At 52.7% G+C, this 21,194-nt stretch overlaps 1 protein-coding gene across 6 annotated transcripts in view; it reads left to right on the top strand.

The window, feature by feature from the left end:
• KCNU1 (potassium calcium-activated channel subfamily U member 1) overlaps positions 1-19,578 on the top strand; it is a 177,693-nt gene extending 158,115 nt beyond the window's left edge. For 2 of the 6 annotated variants that reach the window (XM_038166983.2, XM_038166985.2), the window contains exon 31: positions 18,510-19,576. The gene's annotated coding sequence lies outside the window, so the exon portion shown is untranslated. Of the gene's footprint in view, positions 1-10,194; positions 12,639-18,509 lie in introns of those variants that run through there. The other 4 variants (XM_072027285.1, XM_072027287.1, XM_072027284.1 and 1 more) reach the window with 4 other exon arrangements.
• The last annotated feature ends 1,616 nt before the right edge of the window (positions 19,579-21,194 follow it).

Raw genomic sequence — 21,194 nt, 5'->3', positions numbered from 1 at the left:
ACGGCTGCATTTTTATGAAACACCTGCGATGAAAAAAAGAACATAAACCTGAGAAAATTAAACAGCCGTCCCAGAGGAGGGCTGCAGCCCCGCTCCCCACGGCCAGCAGCCCGTGGGTCAGGGGCCGCCGGCCGCGCTCCCTGCAGCGGCGCCCGGTGAGGTTTTGTCATCGGTATTAATAACGGCGGATCAATTACAGCGAGCAACTGGGGAAACGGATTTCGAAATCCTTCCTCTTTACTGCTGAAGTTGGTGTGTGTGTGCATGTGTAATGCTAGCAATACAAGCCACCAGAGATGAGCTATAAAAGGTGCTTTCTTTTGCCTCCAAATTTTGCTCTGTGGTTGCTCTGTAGCATGCACCAGATGCAGCAGCAACAGCGCAAGGCCTATAACCTCCTTCCAAATGGTAATAAATCCCACAAGACCCTAACACGCTTGTAATTTACAACTCTGCTAAAATGAACATTATTTCAAGCTAAGCGTATTCTCCGAGGTGCAGGAGGAATGTGGCAGCTTTCCTGCTGACAGCGGAGTTTCTTTTTTTAAATGTCATGCATTCACTTTCATTACTTCCAAATAATTGCCCAAAAGATCAGCAGCCGGACGAACGAGAGCATTTTATATCACTGTTAGACGCTTCCATCACTGGAAAAAAGCAGCCGCGGGGACTTGCTCCTGGTCACGGTGGGAAACCACTGTCTGTTCAGCTCCTGGAGCCCACCGAGCCGAGCTGGGGGGCTTCAGGAGCATCTCGGAAAGCAAAGGGGCCCTTTTAGCACAGGGTTGAGGTGGAATGATGAAGGCTTCACGTCCTTCCTGCAGGGTCCTTCCCAGGAGGCTCCTGGGAGAAGGGGGACGAAGGGGAGCTCCCCTGCTCCTCCTCCCTCCTCGGTGTTTTTCATAGGAACTGTCCAGAAATGTCGGCCGGCGGAGGCAGCCCCACGCTTTTGCAGAGCAGGTCCAAGACAAACTCCAGATCCTGACTGTGAGAGCTCTGTGGCCTGTAATGCAAGCCCTCAAGGAAAACTGTAAATGTAGGAGCTATTGGCAAAATTCAGATCTGGCCTGGGGCTGGAGCGGCCTCTCCCACAGTGGGAGGTTTGATCCCGGGTATTGGCGCAGGCTGCATTTCAAACTATCTTTAACAGCTGGAAAACAAGATCTTTTTAATCTATGTATGGTTTTCTTCCTGCACTGGAAGGAGAAAAAGAAAGAAGGGGGGGGCAAAAAGACAAAAATCAAAAGCTGGATGAAGCCCCTGGATGATGAGAAGCATGAAGGAGAATTAAGGAGCAAAAAGCCCATGCCACTGTTAATCACTCTGCAGCTCCTAGTCCGAGGCCTCGAATGGTCTGAGGGCTCAGATCGTTAGCACAAAACGATGTCCTCTCTGGAAAAGAATTTCTGATTGACTTCATGGCCAGTGCTGGGGGCTGTGAGCCCAATCCCCCTTGTGACAGTGCTCGAGTGCAGCCGGGGCAGTGCTCCCTCATGGCAGGTTTCTGTTTTAGGAGGTCGGTTGTTCTTTATCCAAAAAAAAGGCAGACCCCCAAAATCCCAGACACCCAGGGCTGCAGAAAGCATTCTGCTGTGTCTCATTGAGGGCTGGGGGCTGCGTGCCTGCCCACCCCCCCCCAAGGGATGCCAGGGAGCTCAGGGGCCTGGGGCAGAGCATCCCCGGGCTGGGGGCCGGCAGAGTCCTGTGCTTCAGTGCCTCGTGTCCTCTGCATAAATGCAATTTTCCTGAATGTCAGAGGAAAGCATTACAGATAACACACTGTGTGTGACTCTGACCCAGTAAGTGCTGAAATCACAGATCTCATTATTCTGACATGATAGAATTTTTTCCCCTCCCCGCTGCAACCCTGCTGCTGTTGTTTTCCAGACTGCAGACATAATTGCCGAAGGTGCAAAGCCTCCGCAGACAAATACGTCTTGCTTACTTCCCTAAATCTAGCAAAATGCCAGTTCTGTGTGTGCATAAGCAAACGCTTTTAGATCACGCTCACAAGCAGCGCGGATTTCCATAGGGTGCCAGTCACAGCCAGGCTCACCTTAGGGACGTGCGAGACGGGGCGGCGCAGGGGACGCGCAGATCGCTGGCAGTCCCAGGCTCAAGGATTCAAGGCTCTGTTTACCAGGCAGGGTGCTCGGTCAGGGCTGTCACAGCAATGAGAGGAGCCCTGCAAAAAATTGTGCAAAAAAAAGGGAATTTTCTGCACTTGATCGAGCACGGAGAGCACGGGAGGCCGACCATGATTTGGCTGGGTTGGATAACAAGGGGCTTGCTGAGCAATATTTGGGTGCCTCTCAGGGCAAGGGACACGTGGGGACACGGAGGCTGGTGGCGATGCTTGCAGCCTTGGCACCAGCACCAGTGTCCTGCATCTGTGCAGGGCTGCATCCGTGCTGATGGGCTCTGTTAGCAGGCAGCAGTAATTAGCTCGGACACCGTTAGGGAGCGAGCCTGCTCTTGGAGCTGTTCAAGCATCTCTGCAGGGCACCAAGAAGCACAGCGAGAGCACTCAGCTGCTTTCTGCTGCCACCCAGGCTTGCGGAAGTCCTGCTCGGAGGCAGGGGTGCACATGCCTGCTTGATTGCTTCACCTCTGTCAGTTAATTTCTGTAGTGGGTATGTTTTAATCAGCTTTAGAAATCCACCTTATTGGCAAGAACCCTAAATACTTGTAGTCGCAGCATCATCACGGCAGTGCGGCAACTGAGCATGGCCCTGAACAGAGCCAGAGGGAGGAATTGCTGCAAAGTTTGCTCTTCAGGAGCAGGAAGAAAGGACACATGCCCGAGGACCTTGGGCTGCAGAAGGCAGGCTGCTGCAGGGCAAAAATGCCATTAGGAGGATCTGCCAGGTGTGAAGTCCCAGCTGAGCCTGCCTTGCGTCCTCCCAGGCTGGGGGACTTTCAAAGCACCTGCATAGCGAGCACAGCTCAGCAGATGGTGGGAAAGAGAAGAAGGGTGAATATTAGCTTGAATTTGGAGTGGTTTTGTGATGCCACTGCGTTCATAGCCTTCTACTGCAACTTTTCTTCAGGTGTTTGTGAAGTGGATCATCAATCCTGGCACAAGGGCTGGTAATGGACGGGGTGCTTGTGAGCAGGGGCCAGGTCTGACGTGCAGGTGTGGGCTTTCACTGTGGAAATGCCCCAGTTTGGAAGCGGTTCTGCTCTGGGAGGGTTGACAAAGCAAGAGAGCCGAGAGGTGATTTGTATTGTCCTTGCGGTGTCCCTGCCGTGCAGGAGTTCATATTGCCATTGGCCTTCGCACAGCCGAGTTATTAATCAGAGACCAAAACCAGTTCCGTGTGATTGAGGTCACCAGTTGCACGCTCTGAATGGTGAGACTTGAAGGGCAGCAGGGAGAGCAAATGTTCCTGGGGAGCCGCCGGGCTGAGACAGGACTGCAGGAAGGGCTCTTTACCATAAACTGGTGAATCAGAGATAACAGACCTTCGCAGATAGCCCAGATCTGGTTCAAAAGGAGAATATCAGAGGGTTAAATTAATCAGATAAATTGCTCACTCTGAAGAGTTTGGCCAGCTCTTGTCACAAGAGAGTGCACGGCTAAAGAAATGCTGATAGAAATTTAAGTGTGTGTATTACCCCTCATCCACACAGACCCCCAGGTACCCAACAAACTTCAGAGGCATATATTTCACTGACATTTAGGGTGATTGTTTTGTCTTGCTGGCACATCTCACCCTGCCTTCTGCCACGGCCTGGGGAAGGCTCTTGGTGTGCTTTATCCCTGAATCTCACCACGGTCCGATGGCCTTTGGTAGCCCGCTGAAACACGGCCGTGCTCTGCTTACAAACCCCAGCAGCTCTTCACAGGGCCCAGCCGCCGGAGGAGCTTCCCAGCAGGAATTTCTCTCCGGCTCCCCGGGAGGTTTTGGCAGTCTAGTCTCTGTCCAAACAATCATTATGAGAGCCTTGTTCAAACACGCTCGTGTTTGCAGAGCTGTGCGGCGGGGGGTCGGATGCAGCAGAAGGCGGGGTGGGGGCAGCAGGCAGGGGGCTGACGTCTGGGTTTTCCCCCTTTACCCACTGCTGGTGACCGGTGCTGGCTCTCAGAAGGAAAACTTGCCCCAAAGTTCCCCCACGGCCTGATATTTCAGTTCTGGTTAGGAAAGGCAGCGCATCCCCCTGCCCGCCAGCACAGGCCTGCAGGGTTTAGGAAGACCCCGAGCCCTCGGCACGGCCTCTGCCTGTCCCCACACTGTTGTGCTCTGACTTTAGTTTTATAGATAGGAAACTGAGGCACCGGGAGATCTGGGAGCCAGGCTGTTTGATATTCAGGAGCTCAGCTCCTGCTCAAAGCTGAGTTGGATGGAGATGAGTGTCAGAGTGCTAGCACGGGGGCGCAGCCATTTGGGGAGGCTGCGCTGGGCCTTTACAGGCCCAAAGCGCCCTGCTCCTGGTTGAGGGGCAATCCTCCGGTGGACAGGGGCCTGTGGTGGCCATGGTTGAGCAACCAGGAGAGCCTTGCTTGCCCTTTGTTCCTGGGAGGCTTCTCCAAACAGATCTGCCCACTGAGATCTGTGCCACAGCCGGGCCCTGGCAGCGTCCCTGTGCAAAGGGGACTTCAAATCCCCCCGGTCAGAAAAAACGCAGGGTACGGATATAAACAAAAGCTTGTAGGGGGATTCCCAGCGTGGCCACAGAGGGAAGAAGCCACACGGCTCCCGTCAGCCACCCCCACACCTGCACGCAGCCGGGCTCCCCGCTCGGGGCGGCGGATGGGGAAGCGGTGCTGGGGAAATGCACTTTGCAGGTCGGCCTGTTACCGTGCTCCATGGAGAACGGGCGGCTGCATCCGCTGCTTAAGAGCCTTCCCCCTGTGCAATAACCTCTCATTATTTTTTAATGTTGTTGTAACTTTATGGCTTAATCAGTATTTGCAATTTGTTAGTAGTCCAGGCTGCAATAAAATTGTTTTCCAGGTACTGAAACATCCTATCAAGGTTTGTAAAGCAGTGGTTCTTAGTTTATCACACTCATAAAAAGCACTGGCAACTTGACAGATATAATAACTTTTTTTATCAAGTGTCTAATTTGAGAGGAAATTAAGCCATACATTACATGCCGATCTGAGCTGGAATTGGAAAAAGACCCAGCCACCCCTCTCCCCACCCCGGCGAGTTTCCTTTCTCATCCCAGCTTCTTCTGCACAGCAAAGACTATTTAGAGCTGGCCGTGCTTCTGCATTCGCTCTGCAGTATCCTCAAATTGTGTGTGTATTTTTACAGGGCACTGCACACTTAATAAAAAATTATTTATGTGGCCTGCATTGATGTCACAGCAGTGAAACAATACCTTTCCTTTACTGCAGCAAGGAGCGGTGATTTATACGAGTGCCTGGAAAAGCTTCCTCGAAATGCAGTGCAGATGCTCCAGGCCACTGTAACAGCCACTACATCCCGTTTAGTGACGGGCCAGGGTTTTTAAATCAGGTGGCTCTGGGTGCTTCCCTTCGTGGCAGCCATTTCAGGGTGCCCTGGGGACCTGGGACTTCATCGGCACGAGGGAATCTGTCCCTTTCCAGGCCATGATAATTGCATTTTTGGCCTTAGAATTCTGGTCAGTCTGAATCCCATCCCCTCCCCGATCCCTAACCTATCTACTCAAAATAGCATTACTGAGCTGAGTGATGTCTGCTCTGCAGTTGTCCCAAAAGCCTCCTTTCTGTAGCAAGGCTTTGGTTGCCCTGGGCTGTGCTTCCAGATGTGTGGGGTCGGGGGGCTTGCACAGCCCCAGGGTAGCCCCCAGTACCCCCAGCCCCTTGCCCTGCTCCTCTCACCAGCTCCTCTCCCTGCTGCAAAAAATCTGTGGTGGTAATTGCGGAGGAGAACACAGCCTATCCTCAGGCAGTCATTTTAAGGATAATTATTTTGGTGGTTAATTCCAGTACTGATTTTCCCACATTCCCATAAGTGGTACCAAAACGCCAATAAACAATTGAGCAAGTAGCATGGATCACCCGGAGATAGCTTTCTAAAATAAGACTCTCAAAGCAATGCCCAGGTCTCCCATTGTCTGATGCACTCTGCAGGCAGCGCCTCGTCCTCGAGCGTTGCAAAGTTTAAACGCTTGCTGAGGCCAGAATGAATTTGTGCTGGAAGCCTGGAGTAGGAGTCAGACGCTGCCTGCGAGCCGCACACTGTATTTGTTTAAATTTTCATGCTAGCGAATGTCTGTGACACAGGAGACAGGTTTATGGAGAGCGAAAAAAAATGTTGACAAATGGCCCAGTAATCAACTGGAACATGCAATAAATCATTGGAGTGCCAATAACACTTCCAGGACGAGTTGCAAAAGGTCATTACGATGCCACCATGTATCATGCAGCGCCAAACAAAGCAAACAGAACATGTTGGGAATAGGATTATGGGAGAAGCATCTGTCAGTTCTAATTAAGAATTAACTGTGGATCCTATATAAAAAGATGTGTGGTTTATTCCTATCTCTCTCCTTTTCCCACTTAGCTCTCCATTTTTCCCTCTCCAAAATAAAACTCAATTACTTTAAAAAAAAAGCCCTCTGTCATTTAATCTATTCAACAGCAGCAAAAATAACCCAATGTGACAAAGAGTGAGGGCTGGCGGGGAGGGATGGGCTCTCTCTGGCTCCACAGCCCAGAGCTGGGTCCTGGGCTCACGCGGCCGCGGTGGCCACAGAGGGCAGGAGGTGTTCGAACCACGATGCTTCAGCCCCCGGGCATGGGTAGGGGTAGAAATGGAGGGAGCAGGGAGGTTGAGAATGAGGTTATTTTGGGTACCAAGGAAAGGAAATTGGAGATGAAAGAGTGACGAGATAGGAGATCTGAGGAGGGGAAGCCCAGTGGAGAAGAAGCACGGAGTGGCTGCATGATGCGCCCGGGGTCCCAGGGGCTGTGGGGTGGCACGGAGGGGACGAGGACCCCCAGCCCATTTCCAGCACATGTTGGGGCCGTGCCTCTGCCCCCAGTCTCTGTGATTTTGTCCCCTCGTGCTGTTGGCAGCGGGCCATGAGGAGCAGTCAGTGTGAGCATCCCACCACCCGGCAGCACCGCGCACCTCCTGCCTCCCACCCGCTCGGCCCTCTCCGCCCACGGGCGCCCCTTGCTCTCTCCCCATTAACCCGAGCTGTGTTTTATCATGTGGGCGCCTCTCCCAGGGCTCCTGCTGAGAGGACTATGCAAGCAGCGTGCTTTTCTTTATTATTATTATTTTTTTCCCTTTCTTCTCCTCTGTATTTCCAGGCCTCTTTTCTGCTTAAGTTTGCATTTCTCCCTTTTTCTTTCCTTTTTTTTTTTCTTTTCCTTTCTGCTGACTGAGACAAGACCGTGTCCTACTTCAACATCCCAGGATTTGTTACAACTTCAAGGTGCAGGTTTATGGCCACGGTTGTCCCGTTTATGGTACAGTTCTTCTTATGGGTTCTAATAAACTTTGTAGCTCCAGGGTGCTCTTAAATCCTGATATGAAAGATAGAGAAGAATCATTATTTAGTCCAACTAAATATAGGATACTTCACCCTTGAAGGCTGAGGATAATGTTTCTCTCGCAGGTGTGGAAAGCCCCATAACTCCTGTGCACAGCAAGTGCAGCTGCAGGAAAAATAATCAATGCTCCCTGTGGAAATAAGTGTGCTCACCCCGAGTGGGACGGGGGGAAATGATGCCAGCTGGGATGGGCACAGCTTAGGAGGGATCCTTTAGCACAAGGAAACAACATGAAAACTCGAGAGGAGTTGCAATAAGCTGGAAGGGGTTTTACCCAAGCAGGGTGTAGCTGGCAGGAGCTGAAGCCACCCCTTGGTACAGTTATGAGGCCCTGGATGCGATCTCAAGCATGCACGTGCCATTTTCTTCTAAGAAAGTTCAGTGCCCAGTATTTGGTTTTCCACGTGGGTTCAGTTTTGCAGCTAAACCAGCATGAGCCCAGCACACAAAGCCAAATGGACAGCACGTGGCATGGCACGGCTCAGCCTGGGATCATGGTATTACAGGAATGCACTGCGATGGTTTTCTTTGTAGTTTGGTAGCAGCTGGTTGACTTTGGGGTTGTTTTTACACTTACAGCAAGCTCACCCTACCTGCAGGCACACGATGTGTGAGGCGCTTCCATCACTACCTGGCTGGGGATCGAGGCGGGTGCAGGTTATACGTTAGCTAAATCTTGCTGCTCTATATCCTGCCTTGCTCCTCCTAGGATGTCGATTCCGTCTGAAATATGCGTGAACACTCTGAGCACCAGAGGCTAAATTATGAGAGCAAAAACCTCGTTCATCTCCTTAAGCTTGTTCATCTCTTAGAGGCGTCTGGCCTGGCTCTGCCTTTTAGCTTGACCAAGGAGGGGCTGTGCTGGGGGTGGTGGCACTGGTCCTTAGAGGGAGCCCAGCTCCAGAGTTTGCTGCTTTCTCCCTCTGTGTCCTCCACCTGTGCGATGGAAACATTTCCCCTGTAACTAAAGGCTGTTTTTTTTTTTCCAGCAGAAGTGTTGGGCAAGTGGCTTTGTCCCTGGTGCGGGGCCGAGGTGTGGGTATCTGCGTGCGTCTGTGGCTCTGTGTTTGTGCAGCACAAAGGCAGCACATCAGCGTATTTATTTCAGGGAAAATCTTTTTTTTTTTTTTTTTTAATAGTTTTTTTCCCCTTCCCTCAGCTTTCCCAAATCCTGTCTGGTTTCTATTTTGTCTCTGGGAAGGAGAAAGGAGGTCAAATTAGGTGGAAAGGGCTAAACAATTTTCCACTTTTTTTTTTTTTCCAGTGTGTATTTTCCCTCTAAAATTTCTTCAAAGTAGCAGCAAAGTCCATGTGGTGTTTAATGGGGCCTGGGACCCTCTGTTCCCAGCTGCGCTTATCACCACAAAAATCAGCTGGTCCCATCTTTTTTCAGTAGTTCCCATACACCAACAATTATTTTGTTATGAAAAAAGAGCAGAGAACGACATAATTGAATTGTTGTTTAGTGTTCTGGCCTCCAAAACAGTCACCTAATTATCATTTCTCTGCAAGCAGCTTGTTTTCCATAAAATTTCTGGTTTTGTCCTTAACTGAAATGATAGGTTGTTTGTAGGGGACAGGAAAGCAAATTGATGGAAGCTGCGAGTGAACTTTCAATTAAACACAACACCTCTCTAAAGCCAGCGCTATTTATGATTATGGTGTGACGGGAGGAGGGTGAAATGGATTTGAAGATGTAACCTTGCAACCACTGCGGGTTCATTAAAATTAAAATCCTGCGTAAAGTGTAAGAGATGCCCTGTCAATTGGCTTGGCTGTCTAATTCTGCTCTCACCATAGCAAGATTGCCGTGCTGTAGCAGGTTTCTCTTATTAAAATCCATGGGTCGGAGTCGAAAAGGAAGAAATCCAGCCCACGCTGGTAGTTTACACATCTCTCCCCACAAAGTGCAAGAGGGGACCTTGGATTTGCTTCTCTTGCACACTCCAAGATGAGCGTACACATCCACATGTGCTTATGGACACCCAAATGCATGTGCAGGGGCAGGTTGGACGAAGGGCAGAGCTTGCTCAGAGGTCATTGGGACCATTGCTGAAGAGCTTTTGGGGGGACCCCCATGGTTTGGGGTCTCTCGTGTGTTGGCAGCAGGACGGGAGGAGGCAGGAGGCAAACGTCAGCCCCCAGCCCAGTGCTTGCACCGGGCATCGAGCATCTCTCAGGCTTCCCCAGCCTTTTTTTTTTCCTTTTTTCTTTATACATCGTCTGCTGTCGCAATTATTCCTGCTTGTGCATGAATGATTTGGTGCCACTTTTGGCACGGCTCCGGGTTCATCCCTCCCGCAGGAAGCTCCCGGCGAACCCGGCAGCCCTTGCACAAACACGGGCACTCTCCATGAGGTCGTGGCAACAACGAGTCACCCCCGAGCCGACAGCGAGCCCGGAGCAGCAACCTGCCAGGAAAGTTTCCTTTCCTCTCCCTGATCCCTTGAACTGGTTACTCATATTTTCTGTGGTTCCTGCAGGCCTCCAGCACGGTCAGCCCCAGCCGGCCCGGCCGCTAATGCAGGCGCTCTCAGCAGCTAAAAGCACGGAGGCGGTGCAGCCACTAAAACAGCTACTTGATTGTGCTCACGAGTATAAATAATTGTTTTAAAACTCCTTGAAAAGGCCACAAAGTAAGAAACCAGCTTGTTTGCTTCTTCAGATTTATGCAACTGTTTTTTTTTTTTTTAAAGGGTGCGTCTCCCTAAGCTCTAGGTGTCCTTGGCACAGCTACAGCCACTGCCACGGGCTGCTGCTGGGTAAGCCACACCGGGAGCCTGAAACCCTCCCGAAATGTGCCCTTCCAGCAGCCTCTCTGCATTTACACTGAGCGGGCTCCTCCTCAGCAGATGTTCAGGACTCAGCGCTCAGGCTTACACGGAAGAACTTCCAAACCAAACCATCTGGAAAGGAAAACAGCAAAGTATTTGCGAGAGATTTCCCTCCTCTGCCGCACCTCCTGCCTGGCGTCCCTGATCCCAAAGTCACAAGGAAGGATTTGAGAGGAGAGAAGCAGAGCACCGGGGCCGGGATCAGGAGGAGAGTGTCAGGGAAGAGATGTTCCTGGCACGGCTGCAGCTGCTGCTGTGAAACACGGCGGCGAGGCGAGGCGAGGCGAGGCACGGTGCGCACCTCGAGCAGGCAATGCCAGGCGCTGGCAGTTCGGGAGCCAGGAGGGCCCATGGGGCTGCAGCTCCTTCCTCTTTGCTATTTATCCCTGCTTCCTCCCACCTTGCCAAGGAGCCGTGCCTCTCGGTGTCCCTGCTGGCACGGGGACAAGTGGCCTGGCTGCGGGGCTCTCCGTGCGAGTGCCGCCCTCTCGCTCGGCGCAGGAGCAGTAAATCGCAGCAGGATTGGGCCGGACCCTGCTCCTCAGACCTTTTGCAGCATCCACAAGATCAACAGCATTTACGCTGCCTCTTGGCAGGTTTTAAATCCACTGTGCTTTATGCCAGTGCCTGAACCTCCCCGCTACCCATCACCGAAGGGCTCTGCACACTGCCGGTGAGCGCGCACATCCCCACCAGTGCTTCGAGCCCCACCACCCTGCGTGCTCCCACTCCTGGCACTCATCACAGCTCATCACAGCTCACACCAAGGCTGGGAACCTCACCTGCACCCTGGGGTAGCCCCAGGTGCTGGGAGCAATCCTGCCTCACCTGTGGCAGGCTGATGCAGAGCTCCTCATTTTGGGGCCCCTGGGGCTGGGGAGGGCTCCTCGGCTGGCTCTGCCCCCGCCTTTCTCCCCATTTCCCACTGTGCCTTCTGAACTCTGGCTTCGGGAAAAGCTGGGGCTGACCAGAGAGCTTTGGGCTCTTTCCGGATAAAGGATTATTACAATTACCCTTAATAGCAGTAACAGCGCATTAGCTTTTGTAAGACTGTTACATCTGGTGGGCACATGGGAGCCCATTACCGAGCAGGCTGTGGTCCCGGCGTTACGCTGCTGTTAAATTTTCTGCTTGAGGAAGGAAGATGTTGGGCAAAAACTGAGGCTGGTGATGAGCATTGCTCCGGGAAGGCAGAGCCGCTGCCTGCAGCGGGCACCTTGGTGCCAGAGCTGTGGTGGGAAATCTGTGCGTGAATCATGGTGCAGAGCATGTACGAGGGCACGGGTGTTTTTGGTGGGTGCTGGGATCCACCTGCAGGGGGGTGCAGCCCTTTTCTGTACCTTTTTTGGGATCTCTCCAGCCCTCTGGGGTCTCCCCTTCCCCGTCTTCCTGGAGAGAGCTCTCTGCACAGCCCAGGAAATTGGGTAATGAAAGCCGAGTCATACATTCCTGCTTTATGTTTCCAAAGAAGCAAGTGTGACTGTCAGGTTTACAAAAGATTGTTTATGTTCAGTGGCGTGAAATGGGGAGCGAGTGTGCGGAGCAGAGCGAGAGAAAGACTGCCCTGCCCGTGCTGACAGCGCCGCATTCATCCTCCACGCTACAGCAGACAAAGCGCTGGTGCTGCCTGACAGGGGCCATAAATCACCGCTGGGAGATGCTGTACCTACAGCTTATACCATTCCAGATGACAAACACACAATAATCCACACAGCACAGCACTTTTTCTCCCCTCTCTCCCTCGGACTCGCTGGTGCTCGAGTGACGACAGGAGGCACAGAGAAACCTGCAAAGCCCGGAGAGCTGCCGAGGGGCCGCGGGGAGGAGCAGGAGAGGTCGCGGGTGCAAGGAGCACAAAGCCAGGGCCCACCTGAGCCCAGAGCTGCTGTTGGGGCCAAAACCAGGGGTCACCAGTTCACAAAGGGCACAAGGGGGACACGATCGCAGTGCCCAGGGCTCCGCAGCCCCCCAGAGCAGTTCAGGGAAGGCACGCGGGGCCCTGCGTTGTGCCACCTGCTGAATTCTGGCTGCTCCACGTGCTGCTGACGCAGCGCCCACGTGCACTTGGAGACGCAGCCTCAGCTGCAGATGACAGGGTGGTTTTTTTTGGAGCCCTGATCTTGACTCACACTGTGCAAACCCTCCATGGCTGATGTTCCCCAAATGGCACGGGTGCTTCGCTCTGCCTGGCCTGGCTGGCTCCTGCACCCCAAGCAAGGCTCCTGCTTAATCCCTAGCTGAACATGGGGCTGGACCCCATCACAGCCCCCAGCCCCGATAAATCCTGGCCAGAAACACCCCACAGTTCACCTCACCGGCGTTTTGCCCACCAAAGGCACGCTTGAGCCTTGGCTCTGCCACGTCACCGGGGAGGATTTGCCCAGGCTCCCTTCTGACGCAGAAGTGGAAACAGGGAATTGAAGCAGGAGGCAGGGAGAGGCAGGGTGAGGATGCACTGCTGCCACCCTGGGCTGCAGTTTGTGAGGGAAGGGAAGGGAGAGAGGTCTATCTGGTTGGACAACCCTTAAATCAATGTATCCTAATTAACAAAAGATCTAATTCATCAAAGTGACAGCGACTCTATTTATATCGCCTCCTTCCATGGGGGCTGCTGGGGGTTCAGGGTTGGATGTTTTTTTCCCTTTCCTTTTCTGACAGCTTTATCTTTCCCACACACATTTTTATTTTCCCTTTCTGGGGGAGAATGATTGATAATGAAGCTTTCCTTGGGAACATGGCCGTTTAATTGACATTTTCTGCCTCCCCCCAAAAATAGAGGGAGATGTAGGGGGGGGAGCTGGGAAAGAGAGGCTACCTGAGCGTGGGGCAGAGCCGATCTGGAGGGGAAGAAACCTGTGAAAAGGGAGGGCAGAGGTACATGCAAAATGTGTACAGAATTTGGTCAAATCCTTCACAGCAGGGTTCTGCTCTGCAAACACCCCCAGCAGGACGCGTGGTCGTGCAGGGATCTTGGCTTCCATTTGGAAAAGCAAACCCTGAGAGCTTGACAACCCGGCTGGATGGCACCTTAAATCTTGAAGTGCATAAAAGGAACCCCAACTGTTTTGTTTTGTTTTAATATCTGGAACCTCGTGGTTCGGGGGCTGGGAGAGCAGGATGCCGAATTGCCGAATAAATACAAGGGCCGTGGCAGCCCCGAATTGCTCCGCTGTTCTCAGCGGGCTCGCTCGCGGGAAGAGTGAGGTTTGGACATGATATAGGAACACAAAAATAGTAATAATAGTAATGAATCCCCGCTCAGCCACTCCTCCCTGCTGCAAGCACGGGAGCATAAAATCCAAGATGCAAAGCGCCAGCCCCGTCTCAGGGGAAGGGGGAAGCTCGCGGGGCTGCCCAGGAGCAGCCCAGCCTGAACCGAACCGGGCAGCTCGGCCTCCAAAGCTCAGCCTTGCTCACAGCACACAGCAAACGGGAGCTGAAAGGGCCATAAAATGGAGCCGTCGTCTCCAGGCGGCACCGGGGCATATATCCTGATGTGCCAGGACTACCTGCTCCTCCTGTAGCCTAAACTTCTGATGAACCAACGTGCTTCAGAGCGCATTTATATGCAAAGGCGTATAATATGTCCCCTGTATCTAATTATCTGTCAACCTGAGGCAGTTTGTTTTCCAAATCGGCCTCTCGGCTGTGACTTTATGAGGTCGTAAAGAAAACGGTGCCACTCTCGCGCTGGAGCGCCGGGAGAGCCTGGATCAACAAATTACCATCCTTAATGGTGGCTCCTCGCCGTGCGCTCTCGCCCTCCGCCAGCCCTGGCTTGGTGAGCCCCGGCATGGCAGGGAGGGAGCCCAGCAGCACCCAGCAGCACTCATTTGGGCACGGGTCTCCCATGGGGTCCTGGGCACCCGATTGCATTTGGCCATGCTGCAGTTTTCCAGGGGCTGGCGGTGAGCTCTGGCCCAGCCACGGTGAACGCGGCACCACGGCGGTGCGAGGCGAGCCGCGGATTCCTCTGCCCACGCCGCTGCTGTGATTAATGATAGAACGGAATTAAAAAGAAGGGGGAAAAAAGAGCGAGGGAGAGGGGAGGGGAGCGGGTCAACAGCTGAGTGCAAGGCAAGTCGCTAGACAGGGAGTAATTAAGATACTTGGGTAAATATGATTAATAAGCTCAAACTGGCAGGGTGTGCAGTAAACAAGGGCTAACCAGATGGTACCCTTTCCTTCCTGACAATGCTGCAAGCTTTGTAAAAACAGGCAGGAAGGCTCTGGATCCTCCCCGCATGCTCAGGGAGGAGGGAGGACTCGGCGCAGGCCAGGGCGGTGAATCACCTGATAGGAATGAGAGCCATTTCCCCTTCATCCCATCACCTTCATCCCCTCGTCCCATCGCTGGCCCAGCTCTTGTGGCCGTGCCAGGGGTCGGTGCCGTGCCGCTGCCAGCCCTGGCACACGGCCCCAGCCCGCTTGGTGCGTGGGCACAGGCTGAGCTCTGTGCTCATGTCACAAGTGGCCGGGCACTGCAGCTCTGGAAAAAGCCCTCACCAGGGCTCCTCGTTGCTGGTTTCCAGCCAGAACAGCTTGGTTTGAAAAAGTCCTGCCTGGTGCTTGTCCATGGTGCAAAGCCTCGTGGCTTGGTGCATGCTCACTCTCATGGCAGTGCTGTCCATCCGACCCCTGGGCTCTTCTGCCCGTAGTTAGCTGCTGCTCCCCCCTCTGCCCTGCGTTGGTTTGTGTCTTGACTTCTTACAAACCTCTCTCTGAGTTTCTGGCACATCGCAGCCATGCGTCCTGCAGTGGTCTGGGCAGGGAGGCGAGGTGCACCGTGGCATCACAGCTGGCACAGCCCGGCACAGCTTGGCACAGCTCGGTGCCCACGGGGCCAGCCCCAGGCTCACTCCTGGCTGCTCCTCTCCTGCCGGCATCCACAAGAGCTGGTCAGGAGCTTCCGCACCAAGCCCTTCCCTGTCAGAGGATGCCATTTCACCAAAGGTGAAACATTTGCGGAAATGCACTGATTTTGATGAAATTGCATTTGGAAAGAAAAATCAAAGGAGAAAATCATTTCGATAAGGCCAAAGCATTTCAGTTTGACCTTTTAGGAATTAAATGGCATAGGGTTTTTTTCCATTTCAAAACGCATTTTGTTTCAATGTACCATATATATATATCTGTAAGAACTATTGAAACTGGAATTAAATGTTGTGATTATCCCAACCCGGGATGATGTATGGGATTGTACAGCATTGCAAGAAATTAAGTGCAAATAATCTTCTGCTTTGAAAAGGGGAAGGGCAACCTGAGAAATGAACAAAACCTGCTTCTTGCTCCAGCCCTGCTGCTGGAGTGTGGCTGAATGTCTGCGAGTGTGGCTAAATGTCTGCGAGTGCGTAAAATGACATTTGCACACCCCCCGTGATGCCCAGAGCCAGGCGTTTCCTCACCTAAGCTCATACACATCAGAGCGAAATGTCCTGGACAATATGTTCAGGGTCTCAGAGCTATCAGTTTCCATTTGACTGTTTGCTGTCCAGTACTTAGAAAATCAAAAACTTGCCAAGTAGCCGCGGGTACTACCAGCAGGTTAAATCAGCGCTTAGCTTTCAGCTTCCTCGGGACAGGGCTGCTCCTTTTTTTTTTTTCTGGCTGAAAACTTCCCACAGCCACCCCGGTGGTGATGGGATCAGTAAATGGGGGGACAGGCAGGACACTGGGCACGGGAGGAAATCTCTGAATCATGAAGATGCCACCCAAGGACGGGTGCACGAGTTGTCTCAGTGTTGTGGCCAACTCCTCCCAGGCAGGGATGCTGCCCCTTTGTGCCCCAGCCCCAAAGTGCCACTTCTGACCTCTCTGTGGGAGATCCCCATCCCCAGGAGCAAATCCCTGCCTGCTGCCTGGCTTTGCAGCATCCCCAGGGGCAGTCCCTGTGCACCACCCCGTGCCATGGCTGGCAAGGGGCTTTGGGTGCTTCCCATCAAGAAAAATCAAGCGAGGCTTCGCTGGGAGGCTGTGAGGCACCGTGGGGCTGTGGGAACAGCCAGAGGCTCGGGGGAGGTGGGGCAGAGATTAAAGATAAAGAAGAAATTTTGGCTCATTGGCAGGGCACATATTTTTCCAATATAAAAGCAAATGGGGGAACCCTTAAATAAATTGACTCTATAAAAACGTCCTTTTGTATTACCGCTTCACCTTTTCAGGGGGGAAAACACCAAGGTTTATTTTCATGGGTCCCGAATAAAAATATCATTGCTGCTTCATAATTTCGCAGCACCAACGAGCAGCCCATCACTGCTTGAAGTACGCCGGCCCCCCTCGGTACCCGCCGCCCGCCCGGCTGCAGGAGCAGCTGCCACGTAATTACAAGTCCTCGTCACAAGTGCGGAGAAACAAGTTGTGGCATTTAGGAAAGGTCTGCAAAAATAGGTGTCAGACCTTAACTAATAGTGATTGTCCTTCCATTCTGCCGTAATTTACATTTAATTCACACATTTCATTTCCATTTAAAATATGATTACAGTGTTTTGAAGCACATCTCACCTGTCCCCTCCTATTAGGGCAGGATGAAAATAACACGAAGCAGCAGGAGCGAGGCTGCCTGCCCCGGGTCTGGGCTGCCGAGCGCACGGAGCCGCTCCTGGTGCTGGAGAAGGGGACGGGGAAAGCTCCTGGGAATGTCACCGGGCAGGGACAGACACACGGACACATGGACACACGGGCACAGGGACGTACGGATGGGGGTGTCCCAGGGGCTGTCTGGCTTTTACATACTGCCGGTGTGTTTGGATGGAGCAGAAATTTGGGCAACGCTTTCCAGTGCTCCCACAGGGGTCGGTGTGTGCTGCACAAGCACGGCGCGCCGTGCCAATGATGGGAACGGCCAAAAACGCCCCCGGTGCGTCCTCCTTGCCCTCGGGACTCGCTGATGGGGAGGTCTCGCTCCTCCTGCGGAGGTCTTTCGGAAGGTTTTTTAAACACAAAAAGTCTGGCCTAGGAAATAAATCAAGCTCGCCCTCCCCACCATGTCCTCACCCCACGTCTCCCCGGCGCTGCACCCGCCCACAGAGCGCCGAAAAGGCACGGACGTGCTGATTAATATCTGCTACGTGTAGGGGAAAACAACAACCCCGTAAACAGTATTATTAACCCATGGGCTGGCAATAAATCAGTGTGAGAAGGTGACCTCAGCAATGCTGGAGTAATCCTGTGTGTCAGGGTAAATTTATGAGGCCAATTTTATTGGCCTGTATGACCCAGGCTCCTTGGAGATGTCTCAGTAACAAATCCAATCCATATCATTTATTAGCTTTGTACAGTGTCAGCTCTAAGCATAGGAGGGATCCCATTAAAACGTATTGCTCCCTCTGCAAAAGATGGGCACAAATAAGCTGCGGGATAATTGTCGGCTGCAAGGAGCCCCCGATTAAGAAATCGCTCGTGGTGGATTTGCTCTCAAATCCATAAAGCTGGCCTGGGCCAGAGCTACTGGGCTTGGGGTTTGAGCTGCCCATCCCTTACCCTTCTGCCCACATGAGGCTGGCTGCTGGGAGCACTGGGAGCACTGGGAGCACTGGGAGGAGCAGGCAGGATGGCTGCAGCAGGAGGTGCGGGGATGCAGCAGCTCTTGGGAACACATCTCCAGAGCAAGAGCATCAGGGAGCAAATCTTGAATCAGGAGCTCCCCACCAGCAGCTGGAAGTCCTCCTGTGGGCAGGGCAGTGCTGGCAGGGGGGCAGCAGCCCCCTGGGGAGGTTCTGGTGCACCCCAAGAGCTGCAGCGTGCTCAGCACCCCGGGGCCAGGAGCAGCCTTCGTGCCGGCACCGCCCTCGCCTGATCCCTGTTGGCTAACCAGAGCCTGGTGGAGGCAGTTTAAGTCTGTTTGACTGTCCCTGTCATCATAAGGTTTACGGATGGTTAATTTATTCTTTATAGCACAGTCATTGATGGCTGTTAAATCACAAATGAGAGCCAATAAAGGGTGAATTGCAGCTGAAATTACACTGTTTATATGACAGCAGAGTGCTGGCTAAAAGATTCATATGCCGCTGATGAAGTACGTTATAAATTTTAATTACCATAGTTTGTACAAATGACATGTTTGAAATGCTATTGAGTAATGTGACCCTGATAATGAAACTATAAAATAAATCATTAACTTTCTGAATGAGCTTTTTTATTTCCATGCTACATGAAGTAAACTTTCCAATTTATTCCAGTGCAGCCTTCTTCCGAAAAAAAGCGAAGGGAGAAGCATCACGGACCAGCCCCTGCTCTCCGAGGGACACGGACACACGAGGGAGGAGAGAACCATGTGGAGGGGATGTTGGATGGCAGGGACTGGCCCAAGCCAGCCAAAACCCCAAATATCTCGTGGTTTCACCTTCCCTGAGATGGGACGGCGCCTGCTCCTGCAGCCGCAGCCAGCTTAGCCGCGGGAGCGCAGCGAGAAGAGCAGGGATTGAGAACCAGCTCTGAGGATCCATAAAAATCTCGAGCACGGAAGAGAGAAAAACTCCCTTAAAGCCAGGGCATAATCAGAGCTCGCTCTTTGGCCAGGCCGTGCAGCTCTCCCGGGAGCTCCCCGGCTCCACCAGAGCTTTGAGGCGAAGGCAGAGGAGCCGAGCCCGCAGCCACTTGCAGCAGAAGCAGGGATAATTCCCTGCACGGGGCCGAGAGCTGAGCCTTGGTCCAGGGAGGGATTTCTGGGAGTGCTGAGCCTGCAGTTAGCAAAGCAGCAGCCTTCGGTTCAGCTCCACTCGCTCAGGACGGGGAGCAGTCCTTAAAGCCTTCTGGAAGGACACTGATATATTGCTATATCACCACAGGTTGCTCTCCGAGGGATGCACAGCACGGCACAAGAAGGGAGCAGGCCAGGCCTGCTTGCTTGTCCCTCTGCAGAGGGGTCTCTGGACACCAGGGGTGCCTCACCTGGCCCCAGGCACAGCAACAAACCCCACAGGTCAGGGGCTCCTCCAGCACCATCACTGGCTTCTTCCTCATCTCCTCGCAGAGCCTGGGTCCTTATTCTTCAGGAAAGTGGCCGGGGGTCCCTGCATGTGATGGAAACTCTGGCAGGTGCTGGTTGCATCACACCTGGCAATGGCTCCTTCCTTCCTGCTCCCTGGGCAGCATCCTCACTGCTCCATTCAGGGTCACTCCTCACCAGAGGCCATCCCATCCCATATCCCTATCCCATCCCATCCCATCCCATCCCATCCCATCCCATCCCATCCCATCCCATCCCATCCCATATCCCCATCCCATCCCATCCCATCCCATCCCATATCCCCATCCCATCCCATCCCATCCCATCCCATCCCATCCCATATCCCCATCCCATCCCATCCCATCCCATCCCATCCCATCCCATCCCATCCCATCCCACCTCTCCCTGGGTGACCTCCCTGGGCCTTTTCTCCTCCCTGGAGGCATTTAGAGTTGGAGACTTTTAACGCCTGCTTTTTTTGTCTTATCAGCCAGACCGAAAATATTTCCAAGCAGGCTGCTCATGCCGCACTACTTACCATTAAAAGAAAGGACCACATTATTGCTGTTATAAACCATTGATTAAGGTTTATAATAGCAATAATCCCCTCGAAATTCATTGTTACTGCAGTTAATGACCAGTTTATTAGAGCGTTAACCATCCTTGGCAATGGGCTGAGTCGTTTAATGCTGGTAACGACCAATTTCTCAAGGGTTATTGCTTAAATAACAATCCTTTGTTAGATATATGTTCAACCACCAGATACTGCTCCAGCTGGAACCTTCTCCTGTGAAATAATTGTTAATTATTTCCTCCAAGTTTGGCCACCATGCCTCAAAGTTTTAGATGGAAAGGGTTGCCTAGGGTGCAAAGCCTCAGGGATGCGCAGGGAGCGCGATGCAAGGGGAAGCAGCCGGTGGGGTGCGACCCATTTCCACCCAGTTTATGGGGTTTTCCTCTTCCATTGCCATTGGGTTTTCCTCTTCCATCACCCTTGGGTTTTTCTCTTGCATCGCCGTTGGGTTTTCTTCTTCCATCATCGTTGGATTTTCGTCTTCCATCACCATTGGGTTTCCCTCTTCCATCACCATTGGGTTTTCGTCTTCCACCCCCAATGTTTTTTCCTCATCCATCCCAGCCCAGGCACATCCACCCCAGCCACCCACGGGTTGTTGGGAGGCACGGACTCAAGTGGGAAGCAGCAAAACTTGCAGGGAGCCACGGGAGGGGGATGCTCAGGCAGCTCTCCCTCCCTGCAGCCTTACGTTAATGCGATCTGAACGTTTCGTCGCGTTAACCGTGCGCTATCGTGTCATGTTAGTATCATCCTCCTAACAGCATTCATTTTGCCTGACATGATCTGAAAGGTACAGATACGATTACCCTTTAATTGTGTCATATTAGCAAAAATAAATACCGAGATCGTGCGAGGCTAACGCAAAGCGATGGCAAATCCCTGCCATGCGAGGAACAGGATCGGACTCCTACTGCCCAGGGAGGGCCCAGAAATTGACCACAGCCTCCTGGCAGCCTCCTCACAGCCTCCTCACAGCCTCCTTGCCCTCAGCTCCTCATTTCTGTGAGCCCTTGATGAGGGTGGGAGGCTGTGCTCCCTGATCCCTGACCCTGTTCAGCCACCCATCCCAAGTGCCTGGTCTGCAGCTGGCTTTTAACACGCTTTCTGGTGATTCTGCTATGAAAAAAAAAAAAAAAAGTGTCCCTCTACCACCCTCAGGAACTTCTATTTCCATAGCAAATTAGATTTCAAGCTTTCCTGATTCTCTTTAAGAAACACAAAATCCAAACGTGAGGGATTAGGGGAAGTCTGGACGGTGCTGGGTTGGGTTTTGGTGTTCTGGTCCTTCCTCCTGTTCTGTTATCTCTAAGGCTGTGGGGTCTTTGAGGTGTCATTGGG

Source organism: Anas platyrhynchos, chromosome 23, assembly GCF_047663525.1.
Source record: "Anas platyrhynchos isolate ZD024472 breed Pekin duck chromosome 23, IASCAAS_PekinDuck_T2T, whole genome shotgun sequence".
NCBI lineage: Eukaryota > Metazoa > Chordata > Aves > Anseriformes > Anatidae > Anas > Anas platyrhynchos.
Note: the sequence above shows the minus strand (reverse complement) of the source record. Positions and strands in the feature narration are given on the sequence as shown.